The 13,408-nt window shown below is 43.7% G+C and overlaps 1 protein-coding gene across 2 annotated transcripts in view; it reads left to right on the top strand.

The window, feature by feature from the left end:
- Positions 1 to 13,408, top strand: part of SPTB (spectrin beta, erythrocytic) — a 128,999-nt gene that overhangs the window by 64,852 nt on the left and 50,739 nt on the right. The gene's annotated exons all lie outside the window — the stretch shown is intronic.

Here is a 13,408-nt window from a genome sequence, read left to right as displayed (position 1 = left end):
TTGCCTTTAAGTCAGAATCCAAGTGATGCTTCAAACTAGAAATGCCTTTCCTTTCTGCATTCTGTCTTTGCCTTCTTACTAGATTGGAGATGAGGTCAAGTGGTGAGGTTGGTTGAAGACAATTCAGAGGACACAACAGAGCAGCAGGTGCATGGCAGGCTATGTCCCTGTGCTCTGAAGCACAGAGTTGCTGCCATTTTGAACCTTGAACATCTTCCAGACCCACTTTGCCCAGGCCCCAAGGTTAAGTTCTGTGACTGTCAGATGTTCCATCAGAGCCTTAGGACAGGTGCCTTCAGACCCTGCCGCTCCCTTCCCACCCGAGTTGGCTCCTTGGAAACTTCACAGAGAAGGTAGTATCGGCTGCTTCCTGACTTTGGTGGCAAAAGGTCATGCTTGGCCTGTTTCTCCACCTGCACCAGGATGACACTGATTCCAGGTGTCCCAGTTTCCTGAGAAGGGCTTTGTGTCCAGAGGGTGAATGATTTCTTTCAGAGAGCAGGATTTCACCACAGTATGTGGTGGGCAGGGTGGGGAAGGTACAGGAGTGGGGATTCAGCAGCTTCTTGGCAGCCTACTAAGTTGACAAGTTCAGATGTAGCTGCTGGAGACCAAGCCATCAGGTGTTAATGGTCTGAATATCTCTGTTAAGCTACGTGTGAGAACAAAGGTGGCATCATTAATGAGGGGTTTTTTTTAATGTTTTCTTCTCCAGTTTCAAAACACGAAATGGAGTTCTATGTAGAAACTATATATTAGGGAGACATACTATTCATGGAAATATGTATAATCAGCAACAATCATTTTAGTGTACTGTCAGAAGAAAAACTAATTGGCTCAGCAGCTTTTCCTCGGAGGTCAGCCATTATGAGTTCCACCCCCACCCGCTTTCCTGAGACAGGCCACTGTTCAGATAAACCTGCTAGTTACCTGTGCAGACAGATCCACAGGAGAGGCAGTGTGCCGTGGTCCAAGGCAGTTTCCCCAGCCCAGGACATAACACTTTCTCCCATTGTCCTCTCTTCCCTCTTGATAAAAGCTGTTCTTCCTCTTTGAAAACACTTTGCAGAACCAAGGCTGTTCCCATTCTCTGGGTGACTGCTATCTATCATCGTGAAGATGCTTTTCAAATATTAATACACTGAGGTTAATAATAAGACTCTCCCCTCCCCATGCAGTGCAGTCTGAGTGAGCCATGGTAATAGCCTCCTCCATCTTTGGGACATTCCTGTGGGCTGTTGGCTTCATTCCCAAGGGCAGGCTGTGACACCAGGCCTTACTGTGCTCATGGCTCCCAGAGCAGCCGGCATCCATTTTCCCCTTCTCCAACTGGGCGCTCTCTGCATGCTGCTTGACTGAAGAGGTGCCAGGAGTGTTGTTTCCAAGCATCTGTAGCAATTGTTCATTTTCCTTTTTTATCGTGTCACTGAGAGAGAATGACAAGGAAGCTGGTAGCAGTTGAGTCTCTAGGAGCATTTTGCCTCCAAACCCTTCAGCCTTCAAACTCTGGAAACCAGATCAACAGGGGATCTCATTTTACAGTCTAGCGAGAAGGAAGTGGATCAAATACTCACACACGTGTCTCTGTACATATAGACATACATGCATGTTGACAAATTATGACAAATTCCATGAGGATTTGTTGAGAATTAGGAGTTTCTAATATAACCTACAGCCTATAATTCATCCAAGGAGGAGTAGGGCTTGTTGGAGTGAGCACATGGGGGGAAGGGTGGGTGGAGATGGGAGGGGCAGGCAGGAGCCACATCACAGGGACTTACAGGCCATTGGTATCTTCAGGGTCCTGGCAGGAAGCAGTAGGGAACTCAAAAGGGGTGGCTGAAGAGTTTTTTAAGGAGATTATTTGCAAAGGGGTGGCAGGGTTGAAGGGTCAAAGGGTGGGAGCTGTAGCAGGGAGAGCTGTAGGCTCTCAAGACAGGATCTGTGGCCTTCAGTAGAGGGCCAGAAGGATGGAGCCACTCCCACACCCATCAAAGTGCTCTGACAGGGAAGTGGCATGGTTACATTTGGGTTTTTAAAAGTCACTCTGACTTCAGTGGGGGCAACAGGTTGTGGGGAGACTATGCAAAAGTCTGGGAAAGAGAAGATGGCAGTGTGAGCCAGCTCGGTGGCCATTGACAGAGAGAAGTGGTCCATCCTCACATTATCATTCTTCTGGCCTCTCCTGTTGCTATCGTGGGCTTTCCCAAGTTAGGTGACCTTGGCCAAGTCGCTTTTCTGCTCCTCACCTGTAAAACAAGAGGCTCAAGCCAGATGATGCACACAAGGCCTTTCCACCTCTGGCAGCCTGGGAAGCAGCCTCCTGTTATGGTAGCGCTGACCACATACTTCTACCCTGAACCACGGAGCTTTGGTTCCTGGCTTAGGGAAAGGGAATCAATGCTTTTTAGCAAATCAGTAGATTCTCCAGAAATTCTCTCTCCTCAATAAAGGGTAGGTTAAAACTGAGTCCTGGACCATGTCAACTTCTGTGGCCTTGTGTTCTAAGTGAGTGTAATCTCTCCCTGCAACCACCACCTGCATGCATGACAACAATACCTGGTGCTTTTTATCCAGATGATCTAACTGACCCTTAACCACTCTGAAGTAAGCAGGGGATAGGTATCACCATGCCACTTATACAGATGAGGCAGCAGAAAGTGCCAGGACAGAATCCCAGGGATTTGAAATCATCCTGCTGCTGGGGTGTCTGGGTGGCTCAGTCGGTTAAGCGTTCACCTCAGGTCATGATCTTACAGTTCGTGAGTTCAAGCCTTACGTTGAACTCTATACTGTCAGCATGGAGCCCACTTCAGATCCTCTGTCTCCCTCTCTGCCTCTCCCTTGCTCACACTCTTTCTCTCTCTCAAAAATAAACTTAGAAATAATAATAAAATCATAAAATCATCCCAGTGCCATTGGGGCTACAGCACTTGGGCTTTCTTGAAAGTCCTTCAGACCTGCATTGCCGCCTCCTCTGCATCCCACCCAAGACCTCTCTTCTCATTTTCCTTCCACCACCAGCCTCTTAAGCCTCTTTGATCAAAATCCTGAATTCCTTTTTACTTCTGTCTTACAGCCTCTGAATATTCTTACCTGCTGTGGGCCAGCAGACCCTTGTTCTGTGGTTGTCCAGATCAGCTCTGTTCATTTCACTTCCATGGTTCACATGTCAGCTGGGGCCATGTCACCTCAAGCAGAGACTTCTGCAGCTGCCTCCAAGCTGGTGCCTTGACCTCTCCTCATTGAATCCCATTTACACAGGGAAGTTAGAAGCATTGTCCTCTAGCAGATTTTAGTGAGGTGTTGCTTTACTTAAGAACCTCTAGGCTTTTCTTTACCTGAAGTGTAGAGTTCAGATTCCCTAGACTGTCCTTCAACTTCTTTACTCTGGGGAAGTTCATTGCTTTTCACCCTCACCCCCAAAACTTGCACACCTGTGTGCACACACATACAGATTTGCCAGTTTCCATCTTGAGGGCTTTGAGCAAGACCCCCCACCCCTTTCTTCTCTGTCATTCTAAAACCATGATCATCTTCAAACCTCAGATCAAAACTAGCCTTCTTCAAAAACATTTTTTTAAATTTAAACTGGTCTCTGATAACTTGTTTTATTTTCCTACTGTATATAAAAACCCTATTTTATTTAAAAAACAATAAGGTGAGGGGCACTTGGGTGGCTCAGTCAGTTAAGCATCCTACTTCTGCTCAGGTCAGGCTCTCATGGTCCGTGAGTTTGAGCCCTGCATCAGGCTCTGTGCTGACAGCTCAGAGCCTTGAGCCTGCTTCATATTCTGTGTCTTCCTCTCTCTCTGCCCCTCCTCTGCTCATGCTCTCTCTCTCTCTAAAAGATAAATAAACATTAAAAAGTATATCTTCAAATATTTTTGTTACACAAAATATATTTAGTATAGAGAAGATTAGAAAAATAGAGAAAAAAGAAAACTGGGGGTATTGTTAATGACCCATATAGATATTTTACAAGCCTATAAATATGACTGCGTGTATATATGTATAAATATTAAAATATTATCTATAATACTGTAATCTTAGAATTTTTGTCACTGAGCACTATATTGTGAATGAATATCGTTTCATGCAAACATGTAGATTTCATCTTCATGGCTGTATAGTCTTCCTTTGTATTAACGTACCCTAGTCTAGTTAAACAGCATCTTAGTGTTCAACTCTGCCCACTTTAAAGTCAGTCTTATGCACTTTGTGCTTGCCTTTGCAGACATGTAGTAAGCATCCTAAAGTTCTCGCTTAGAACCAACCCTAGCTAAGTTTTAAATCTTGTATGTGGGGGAATCCTGCTCTAGCTGTTCACAATGCTAGTGTGATGAAAGCTGGTTGGTTGAAAGAAAAAATTCCTCTCCAAGCTAAACTATAGGGTAGAATTTGTGCCACCAGCATTATTTATGATGTGTCTCTCAGGGTCTGCCCCTATGCTAGGCTTCATGGGATTAGCATCTGTATCTTCTTTTTTTTTTTTAATTTTTTTTTCAATGTTTTATTTTTATTTTTGGGACAGAGAGAGACAGAGCATGAACGGGGGAGGGGCAGAGAAAGAGGGAAACACAGAATTGGAAACAGTCTCCAGGCTCTGAGCCATCAGCCCAGAGCCCGACGCGGGGCTCGAACTCCCGGACCGCGAGATCGTGACCTGGCTGAAGTCGGACGCTTAACCGACTGCGCCACCCAGGCGCCCCAGCATCTGTATCTTCAATGTTGTCACAAGTTCATGGGAGTTAAAGCATCACTCATTCAGGTTCCTTAAGCTCTTGGCTTCCTGACATGAGAAGTAGAGAAATCCCAAGCTGTAAACCTACAAAAGATTAAATGATTGTTTTCAGACCCAGGCCAGTGGTCCATGGGCCTCCTATGGTGCCTTTTCTCCCTTTTGTCTTTCTGACCACCAGCTTGACCTATACCTTAGGGCTACATGCTGGTAAAAATGCAGGCTTCTGGAAAAAAAAAAACACGACACATTTTTAAACATTTCATCAGCCATTTATTCCTCAGGATTTATGAGCTTCATATCTGATTTTTCTTCATGGTATTTGCTGTTTCTTATTATCAAAGTAATATATGTTCATTGCAGAAATTTTGGAAACTACAGATAAGCAAAAAGAAAAGGCACCCACGATCTTACCACTCAGCTATAACAATATCTAGCTTAAGATTTTGTTTTTAAATGGATATAGCTCTACAAGACTGGGGTCATATTATACGTGTTATTTTAAAATCTGTATTTTTCCTTAATATGTATTATAATATCCTTTCCTACCATTGAAAGGTCTTCTACAACCTTACTAGTATCTTCACAAATGTACCAAAATTATCATATAATCCCCTGTTTTGAATATTTAGGTTGCTGTTCTGTATTCTTTTTCATTTTTATTTTTTAAGATTTCTTTTATTTTTGAGAAATCTCTACACCCAATGTGGGGCTCAAACTCACAACCTCGAGATCCAGAGTCACATGCTCTACCGACCAAGCCAGCCAGGCACCCTGCTATTCTCTAGTCTTGATAGCAGATTTTTAACAGACAAAAGAGGGAGGGATATGAAGCACGCAAGGAATTTTATAGGAAACTAGGGCAGAAATAGATAAATGGGCCTAGAATTGGGTAATTGACGTTCCAAGATAAACTATTTCAACTAAACCATGTGGCTTAAGAACAGCCAATGTGTAATAGGCTTTTATTTTTAAAACACTGGGGAATTTTGATAACAAACTTCCCGGATGCCCATGATGTCAGGAAGTGAAGCAGGTACCAGAGTAGGTGGGGCCAGTGGCAGGCGTGCTGTCACCAAGGGAGGAGGGAAGCAGAAGGAAGAGCCAAGAAGAAGCCTAGAGAAGGTAGAACACAAGAAAGAAAGGGAAAGAAACTTGACTCCAGGGGAGAGGTCTGTGCTTTAAAACACCTGTGGGGGATATTCAGAGGGCAAGACCTGGGAGAGTAGCTACATATGGTGGTCAGGGGGGCAGAGCGAAACCTTCCCACAGGACCCATGGACCTCCCTCCTGGGCTCTGTTCTCAAGGGATGTAGGAAGTGTTCCTCAACTCATAAACCTTGTCCCTCTCTCCCTTCCATCTTTCTTGTGGCTCAGGCGGTTAACCATGCTTGTGATTTTTGTCTCGTGAAAAGTCCCTGAAGCAGGACACACAGGGAACTGGGCCATCTTGGAGGAGGAGGAAAAAAAAGTTTAATATTTTCTTAAGAAAAAGAAAAACAGATTTCTATATTGAATAAATAACATATACATCCAGGGGATAAAACTCAAAAGATGTATAAAAGGGCAAAAAGTGTTTTATTCCCACCTTGGTCCTTCAGATACCTAGTTCTTTTCCCATAATTAGTGTTCTCAATTTCCCATGCATCTTTCCAGGCGTATTTTATGCATATATTAGCAAACGGTCTATTCTTCTTCCCAGCCTTTTTTTTTCTTTTTTTACTACACATTGCTGTATGTGTTTTCTTCCACCCAAGATATATTGAAGATTGTTTTGTATTAATACATAAACAGCCTCATTTTTTTTTTTACAACAATTAAGTTTTCTATTGTATGGACATACAATTTTAATTTAACCAGTCTCCTATTGGTGAACATTTTCATTGTTTCCAGTCTTTCACTATTTTTAAAAATGCAATGAATAACCTTATATATAGATTAATTCCCAAATATATGTTTGTCGGGAGGATATATTCCTAGAAGTGGATTTACTGGGTTCAAAAGTATGTGCATATATAATTCTGATCAGTCTTGCCAAATTGCCTCATAACTTCTCTAGCAACATATGAATGTTTTTTCCCCACACCCTTAACCAAACACCGGATTTTATCAGACTTTTTGATCTGTGCCCACCCGACAAGTGAAGCAGTGTCTTGATGGACTTTCGTTGTACTTTTTGACTTTTAGTATGAAAAATTTCAAACATACAAAAAAATAGAGATAAAAGTATAATGAATCCTCACCTAGAATTAACAACTGTTATTATTATTTTTTTTTTACCATATTTGCTTGTCTATTTGAGGGGTTGACGTATTTTTAAAGTGAATTGAAGATTTCCATGACGTTTTACCCCAATGCTTTAGTAGGTACCTCTGAAAAACAAGAACATTTCCCACCTAACTATAATACTACTATTACCCCTAGCTTTACCCCTAGCTTACAGCTATGTGCTGGCAAAAATGCAGACTTAATAAAATTAACATCAACTCTAATACAATCTAATAACCCACTTAATATTCAAATTTTCCCAGTTGTCTCAAAAATGTCTTTTATAATTAATCTGTCCAAACTAATTAAGGGCCATTTATTAAATTTCGTGTGTATGTTTATACTTTGAATTTGTACTTCTATGAATAGCTTGGACAATTTTCTACACATTAAAGACCATTTTACAGTTTTTCTGTTAACTTTTTGTTCACATATGTCCATTTTGCTATTAGATTGTTGGTCTTTTTCCTCATTAATTTGTGTATGTTCTTTATATCCTAAGGGAATTGGCTCTTTGAAAGATGTGAGTTACAAATATCCTTTGTCATTTGTGTGACTTTGCTTGTGGTATTCTAACCCACACAAAAATTGTTTTTAATTTTAATTCATAGGAGCAGAAATTTTGACTGAAGTTTTGTTTTTTTTTTTTTAATTTTTTTTTTCAACGTTTATTTATTTTTGGGACAGAGAGAGACAGAGCATGAACGGGGGAGGGGCAGAGAAAGAGGGAGACACAGAATCGGAAACAGGCTCCAGGCTCTGAGCCATCAGCCCAGAGCCCGACGCAGGGCTCGAACTCACGGACCGTGAGATCGTGACCTGGCTGAAGTCGGACGCTTAACCGACTGCACCACCCAGGCGCCCCTGAAGTTTTTTTTTTTAATGTAGTTGAAATTTCAATCTTTTATTTTCTACCTTTTGAATTTTGTGTCCTGTTTAGGAGGACTTTTTCTACACCAGCATCATTAGAAAACAAAAACAAGGGGCGCCTGGGTGGCGCAGTCGGTTAGGCGTCCGACTTCAGCCAGGTCACGATCTCACGGTCCGTGAGTTCGAGCCCCGCGTCAGGCTCTGGGCTGATGGCTCAGAGCCTGGAGCCTGTTTCCGATTCTGTGTCTCCCTCTCTCTCTGCTCCTCCCCCGTTCATGCTCTGTCTCTCTCTGTCCCAAAAATAAATAAACGTTGAAAAAAAAAATTAAAAAAATAAAAATAAAAAAAAAAAAGAAAGAAAAAAGAAAACAAAAACAAAAGCATTCAACCATGATTGGTTTTGGTATTTTTATGATTTAATTTTTACATTTTCAGTTTTTATCTGAATGAAATTATCATGGAATGTGAGGTATAAATATAAGTTAATTTTTCCTGGATGGCATCTAATTTTTTCCACACCGCTTACCCAATAATCCTTTTTTTCCCCTTTCTATTTGAAATAACTACCTTTATCAGTTATCAAGTGCCTCTCTGTGCTTGGGACTACTTCTGTTCCATCGATATGTCTTTTCATATGCTAGTAGCACACAGTTTTATCATTGTACCTTTATACTGTGCTTTATTATCTGATACAAAAAATGCCTGGGAAGGTCTGTTACTCTTCTTTTTGGGATTTTCCTAGCTATTTGTTTTTCCAATGCATTTTCTCATAGCTTCTCTAGTTTCCCCCCAAATTTAAGTTATATAATTTAAATATATTTAAAATAATATTCAATATGTAAAGGAATTTAGAGTAAACTGACATCTTTATGATATTGAGTTTTCCTAGTCAAGACTTGGATGTGCCTTGCCACCTGTTCAAATCTTTTGTGCACCTCAGGAGACTTTTTTTTTTAATTTTTTTTAATTTTTAAAAAATTTTTCTTTTAACGTTTTATTTATTTTTGAGACAGAGACAGAGCATGAACGGGGGAGGGGCAGAGAGAGAGGGAGACACAGAATCGGAAGCAGGCTCCAGGCTCTGAGGCATCAGCCCAGAGCCCGACGCGGGGCTCAAACTCACGGACCGCGAGATTGTGACGTGAGCTGAAGTCAGACGCTTAACCGACTGAGCCACCCAGGCGCCCCCTCAGGAGACTTTTAAAAAGGTGTTCTTGGGGCACCTGGGTGGCTCAGTCAGTTAAATGTCTGACTTTGGCTCAGGTCACGATCTCACAGTTGGTGAGTTCAAGCCCCTCATCAGGCTCTGTGCTGACAGCAAGAAGCCTGCTTTGGATCCTCTGTCTCCCTCTCTCTTTGCCCCTCCTCTGCTTGTTCGTGTTCTCTTGCTCGCTCGCTCGCAAAAATAAATAAGCATTTTTTAAAATGGGGCACATATTGTGAATCCCTTTAAAAATATATAAAGGTGTTTCTTTATGTAAATTTTCACATTTCATTTTAAGCTGAAACACTTTTATTATTATTATTATCATTGAGGGCCTTACAAACTAGTAATTCAGGAAATGAACCTCCTATACCTTCAGTGGTTTCTTTTGCTTTTAGGATTAAATCTAAACTTCTTGGCCTTTCTTTCAAGGCTTTCCATATTCGGTTTTAAAACCTATTTTCCACACATTTTCTTCTTTTTTTTTTAATGTTTATTTTTGAGAGAGAGAGAGCAGATGAGCATGAGCAGGAGAGAGGCAGGAGGGTGGGGAGCGGGGAGACAGAGGATCTGAAAGCGGGCTCTGTGCTGATAGCAGAGAGCCCAACACAGGGCTTGAACTCAGGAACCGTGAGCTCATGACCTGAGCCAAAGTCAGACACTTAACCAACTGAACCACCCAGGCACCCCTCACACATTTTCTTCTCACCTGTAGCTACTCAGCAGCCCCTGAACAAGCTCCATCCTTCCATGTCTCTCTGGGAATATCTCTCTTCCTCCTCTCTTCCTGGCTACCCTCCTCCTCTACCTGTCCAGAGAGGTTTTCTTTATGAGAAACCCCCTTGCCTACTCCAGTTAGAAATGACTTCTCTCCCCTTTGGCCCATGACCATTTACTGTATGTGCCATTTATCTGGTAACTAATCCAGTGTCACCTTGTGACAGCTTTTATATGTTCATTTTAAAATGAACTGTCCTTAGGTGCCTGGGTGGCTCAGTCAGTTAAGCGTCCAACTTGGCTCAGGTCATGATCTCACAGTTTGTGAGTTCAAGCTCTACGTTGGGCTTTGTGCTGACAGCTTGGAGCCTGGAGCCTGCTTCGGATTCTGTGTCTCCCTCTCTGTTCCTCCCCCACTGGCTCTCTGTCTCTTTCTCTCTTATAAATAAAGATTAAAAAACTTTTTTAACTAAAAAAATAGTAGTAGTAGTGACGATAAGAGTGATGGTAACATTTAGGCTAGCTTTCTGTGTGCCAGGTACTATAAACTCACTTATTAGTGGACAAATATTTGAGTCCGTGTTTTGTGGATCTGTTTGACCTCAAACCAAACCTTGGAAAGGGAATGTAAATGAAAGATCACCCAGTCACAGTATCCAGACATTTGTTCTAGCCAGCTGGTCAGAGAAGGTGAGTTTTCTAGGAGAAGCCCTGACATGTAGGAAGGACTGAAGATGGTCCCATCCTGGGAGGGAAAGGGAGAGGAAGAACAAACAGGAATGGAGGGCCCTACCCTTGAGGGCAGCAAAGGCACAAGGGTTTTCTGAGGCTCTGGTGGCTTTGAGTCAGACCATGCTGGTAGACTTGTTCCCTTTCCTGCACTGGAAGGGTTAGGGATCTGGAAATGAGGTCTGGCCCCTAGCCAGCCCTTGCTGAGGACTCCTTTCCACAGAGGGTCCATGCAAGATGGCCCAGGCCCCCTGGGGACAGCAGGCCCAATACATGGCCACTGCCCCAGCCTGTCCACACCACCGGGGTTCCCAGCCCAGCTGGCCCTGGGCCACCCGCCTCTCCTGTACTTGGAAGGCTCCTGATGGGCACCTGGGGCATGCTGGGAGTAAATTTGCTGAGCATGCCGACGTGGAGCAGCCAGAGCAAAACAGCTAATGGAAATTAATCCCCACTCCTGGGCTTTCTCTCCTTATGATCATCATTAGCCTCTCAGAATCCTTCCCATGTCTCAACACTGCAGAGCGTTTCAGGGTGCTGGTGATTCTGGGCAATTTCATCCCAGTCTTCAAGTAAAAAGCAGCCAACAAGCTGCCTGCCTGAGCTCTAAACCTGTGGCTCCAACATTTTGGGGTCTACGAGGCTTCATTTGTGTGTTGAAAACTGGGGAGACCTAAGGGTAATTTATGATATATCTGTTCCAATATATGTGCCAGCCCAGCAGCCGAGAATTAAATCCCATGTCCCCAGCTAAAAGCACTTCCTCACCCTTCGCCAACCACAAATAAATGGGTCTCGTTACCCGTGTGATGAAATTTTGGGATTCTTAAAAACAGGAAAAGGAGAAATGAAGAAAGGACTTAAGTTTTTTGACACACTTCTCTCTAAGGGGGCTAAAAATTTTAGCCCTTGCTCAAAGCTCCATCAGTTAGAAGAGCTAGCCCCTTAAAGAACAGCTCTGGTTTAGGGGCACCTGGGTGGCTTAGTTGGTTAAGCATCTGACTTCGGCTCAGGTCATGATCTCATGGGTTCGTGGGTCCAAGCCCTGTATTGGGCTCTGCTGATAGTTCAGAGCCTGGAGCCTGCTTCGGATTCTATGTCTCCTCCTCTCTCTGCCCCAACCTTGCTCGTGCTTTCTCTCTTTCTGTCTCTCAAAAGTGAAGAAACATTAAAAAGTTAAAAACAGAACAGTTCTGGTTTCTAGGGAAGGCATCACGGGGTCATGGCGGGTTCTATTGAGCCCAAACATGCCCCAGAATAAATGCAATTGCTTCTTGTCCAATATATCTTTGAAACTTTAGTTACATTTTACTGAACAGTCCTTGAAATCAGGAAAGTGGTTTAACTTGCCAGCAAAAGAGTAAGGAGGGTTTTTTCACCTGAAACTTTGCCCAGTGGCCTGGTATGAATGGATGCCATTTTAATTTTTTATTTATCTGAGACTCATAGAATCAGTAGTAGTATTTTTCTTCTTCATGGAAGTCTTATTTAGATGGCTGCCATTGAATTCTTCATATAGGACTCCAGAGCCCATCTTATTTATGGCAGAGTATGTCTGCTTCAAGGAAGGAGCTGCCTTTCCTGTCCTTGATTCCCCATCTCCCCCAGAGCCTGGCACCTAGTGGTTGTGCAGTAAACATTGGCTGGATGAATGAATAAGTGAATAATGTGTCTGAGTTCCTCACACTAAAATAGCAGTGCAATAGGAAGGAATTTGATGCTGTGAGCCTCCAGAACCGCCAAAATTATACCCTTGAGGCCGTGCTGGCGGGGCTTCTCTTTTTGTTGTTGTTAAATCAGGTATTTAATAATTTAAAAGGCCAGCCTTTCCACGGTTTGGGCTCAGCAGAGCGGACATTGAGCCTGCCCCCAGGGGCTGACATCTCTCCTGGCTAGGCTGCTCTGAGGTGCCTTGGCTGTGCCCAACCCCCACGCACCCTCCCCAGGCTTCCTCTGCAACTGTCAGACCAGCCAGCTCCTGCACCGAAACGCCCGAAGCCTGTGGTCACAAACTGTTCACTGGGGACAACAACAAGGGTACACCCTCCTTCCCTCTTCTCCCCCTTTCTTTTCTAACACTCTTCTGTCTTCCGCTCCTCCCCCCATTCTTTGTGCTATCCCAGCTTCTCTCTCTCCAGCATCTTGTTCAAGGCTCCCAGCCATAACTGTGCAGGTTACCAGAATCTGGTTTACAGAGGTGCCAAGAGGTACCTCTCCTGAACTGGTGCGGCGAGAAGCCTGGTTAGGGCTGATGCTGATTTCGAGTAGGGATGTCTGTCAGCTTCTCAGGTCTGAAGAGGGAGAACCTCTGCCTGGTATGCTGGGGGTGAGAGAGGCAGCATAATGCAATGGACGGCCCCCAACCCAAACCTCCTGTATGCCTAAACTTGTGCGGATCATACATTCCAACTTGCCTTGTTCACCATTCTTCTCTGCCTACCAGGAGCTTCTTCAGGGCAGGCAGTTGGTTTTGCTTTTATGTATTATCAGGCCTAGCATGAGCCTCCACCAACGGGAGCTGAGTAAATGTGCACTCAATACAGTACAGCTCTGGAATACCTACCTTGTAGCGGGCGCTAGGCCTTCGGGATATAGAAGTGAACCAGATAGACAGACTTTGCTTGCAGGAGAGACAGGCTTTCAACTCCTATGAATGTGAAGCAAGACCTAAATGAGAAATGTATATGCAGGGGGTGGGGCACACAAGGGGAGGCCTAAGCCCGGCAAGGGGTTGGCAAAAGCTTTCTGGACACATAGGAGTTAGGTGGAGGGGGTGGGGTGGAGTGGAAGGGCCAGAGAGACCATTCTAGGCAGGGAATGTTTGTTGGATGGGTAGACGGGTGAACCTGGCGTTGAAATCTGAGTTTACTGGTACAAAG

This window comes from Herpailurus yagouaroundi, unplaced genomic scaffold (assembly GCF_014898765.1).
Source record: "Herpailurus yagouaroundi ecotype Mexico unplaced genomic scaffold, PumYag 141, whole genome shotgun sequence".
NCBI lineage: Eukaryota > Metazoa > Chordata > Mammalia > Carnivora > Felidae > Herpailurus > Herpailurus yagouaroundi.
This window is presented reverse-complemented; position numbering and strand designations above follow the sequence as displayed.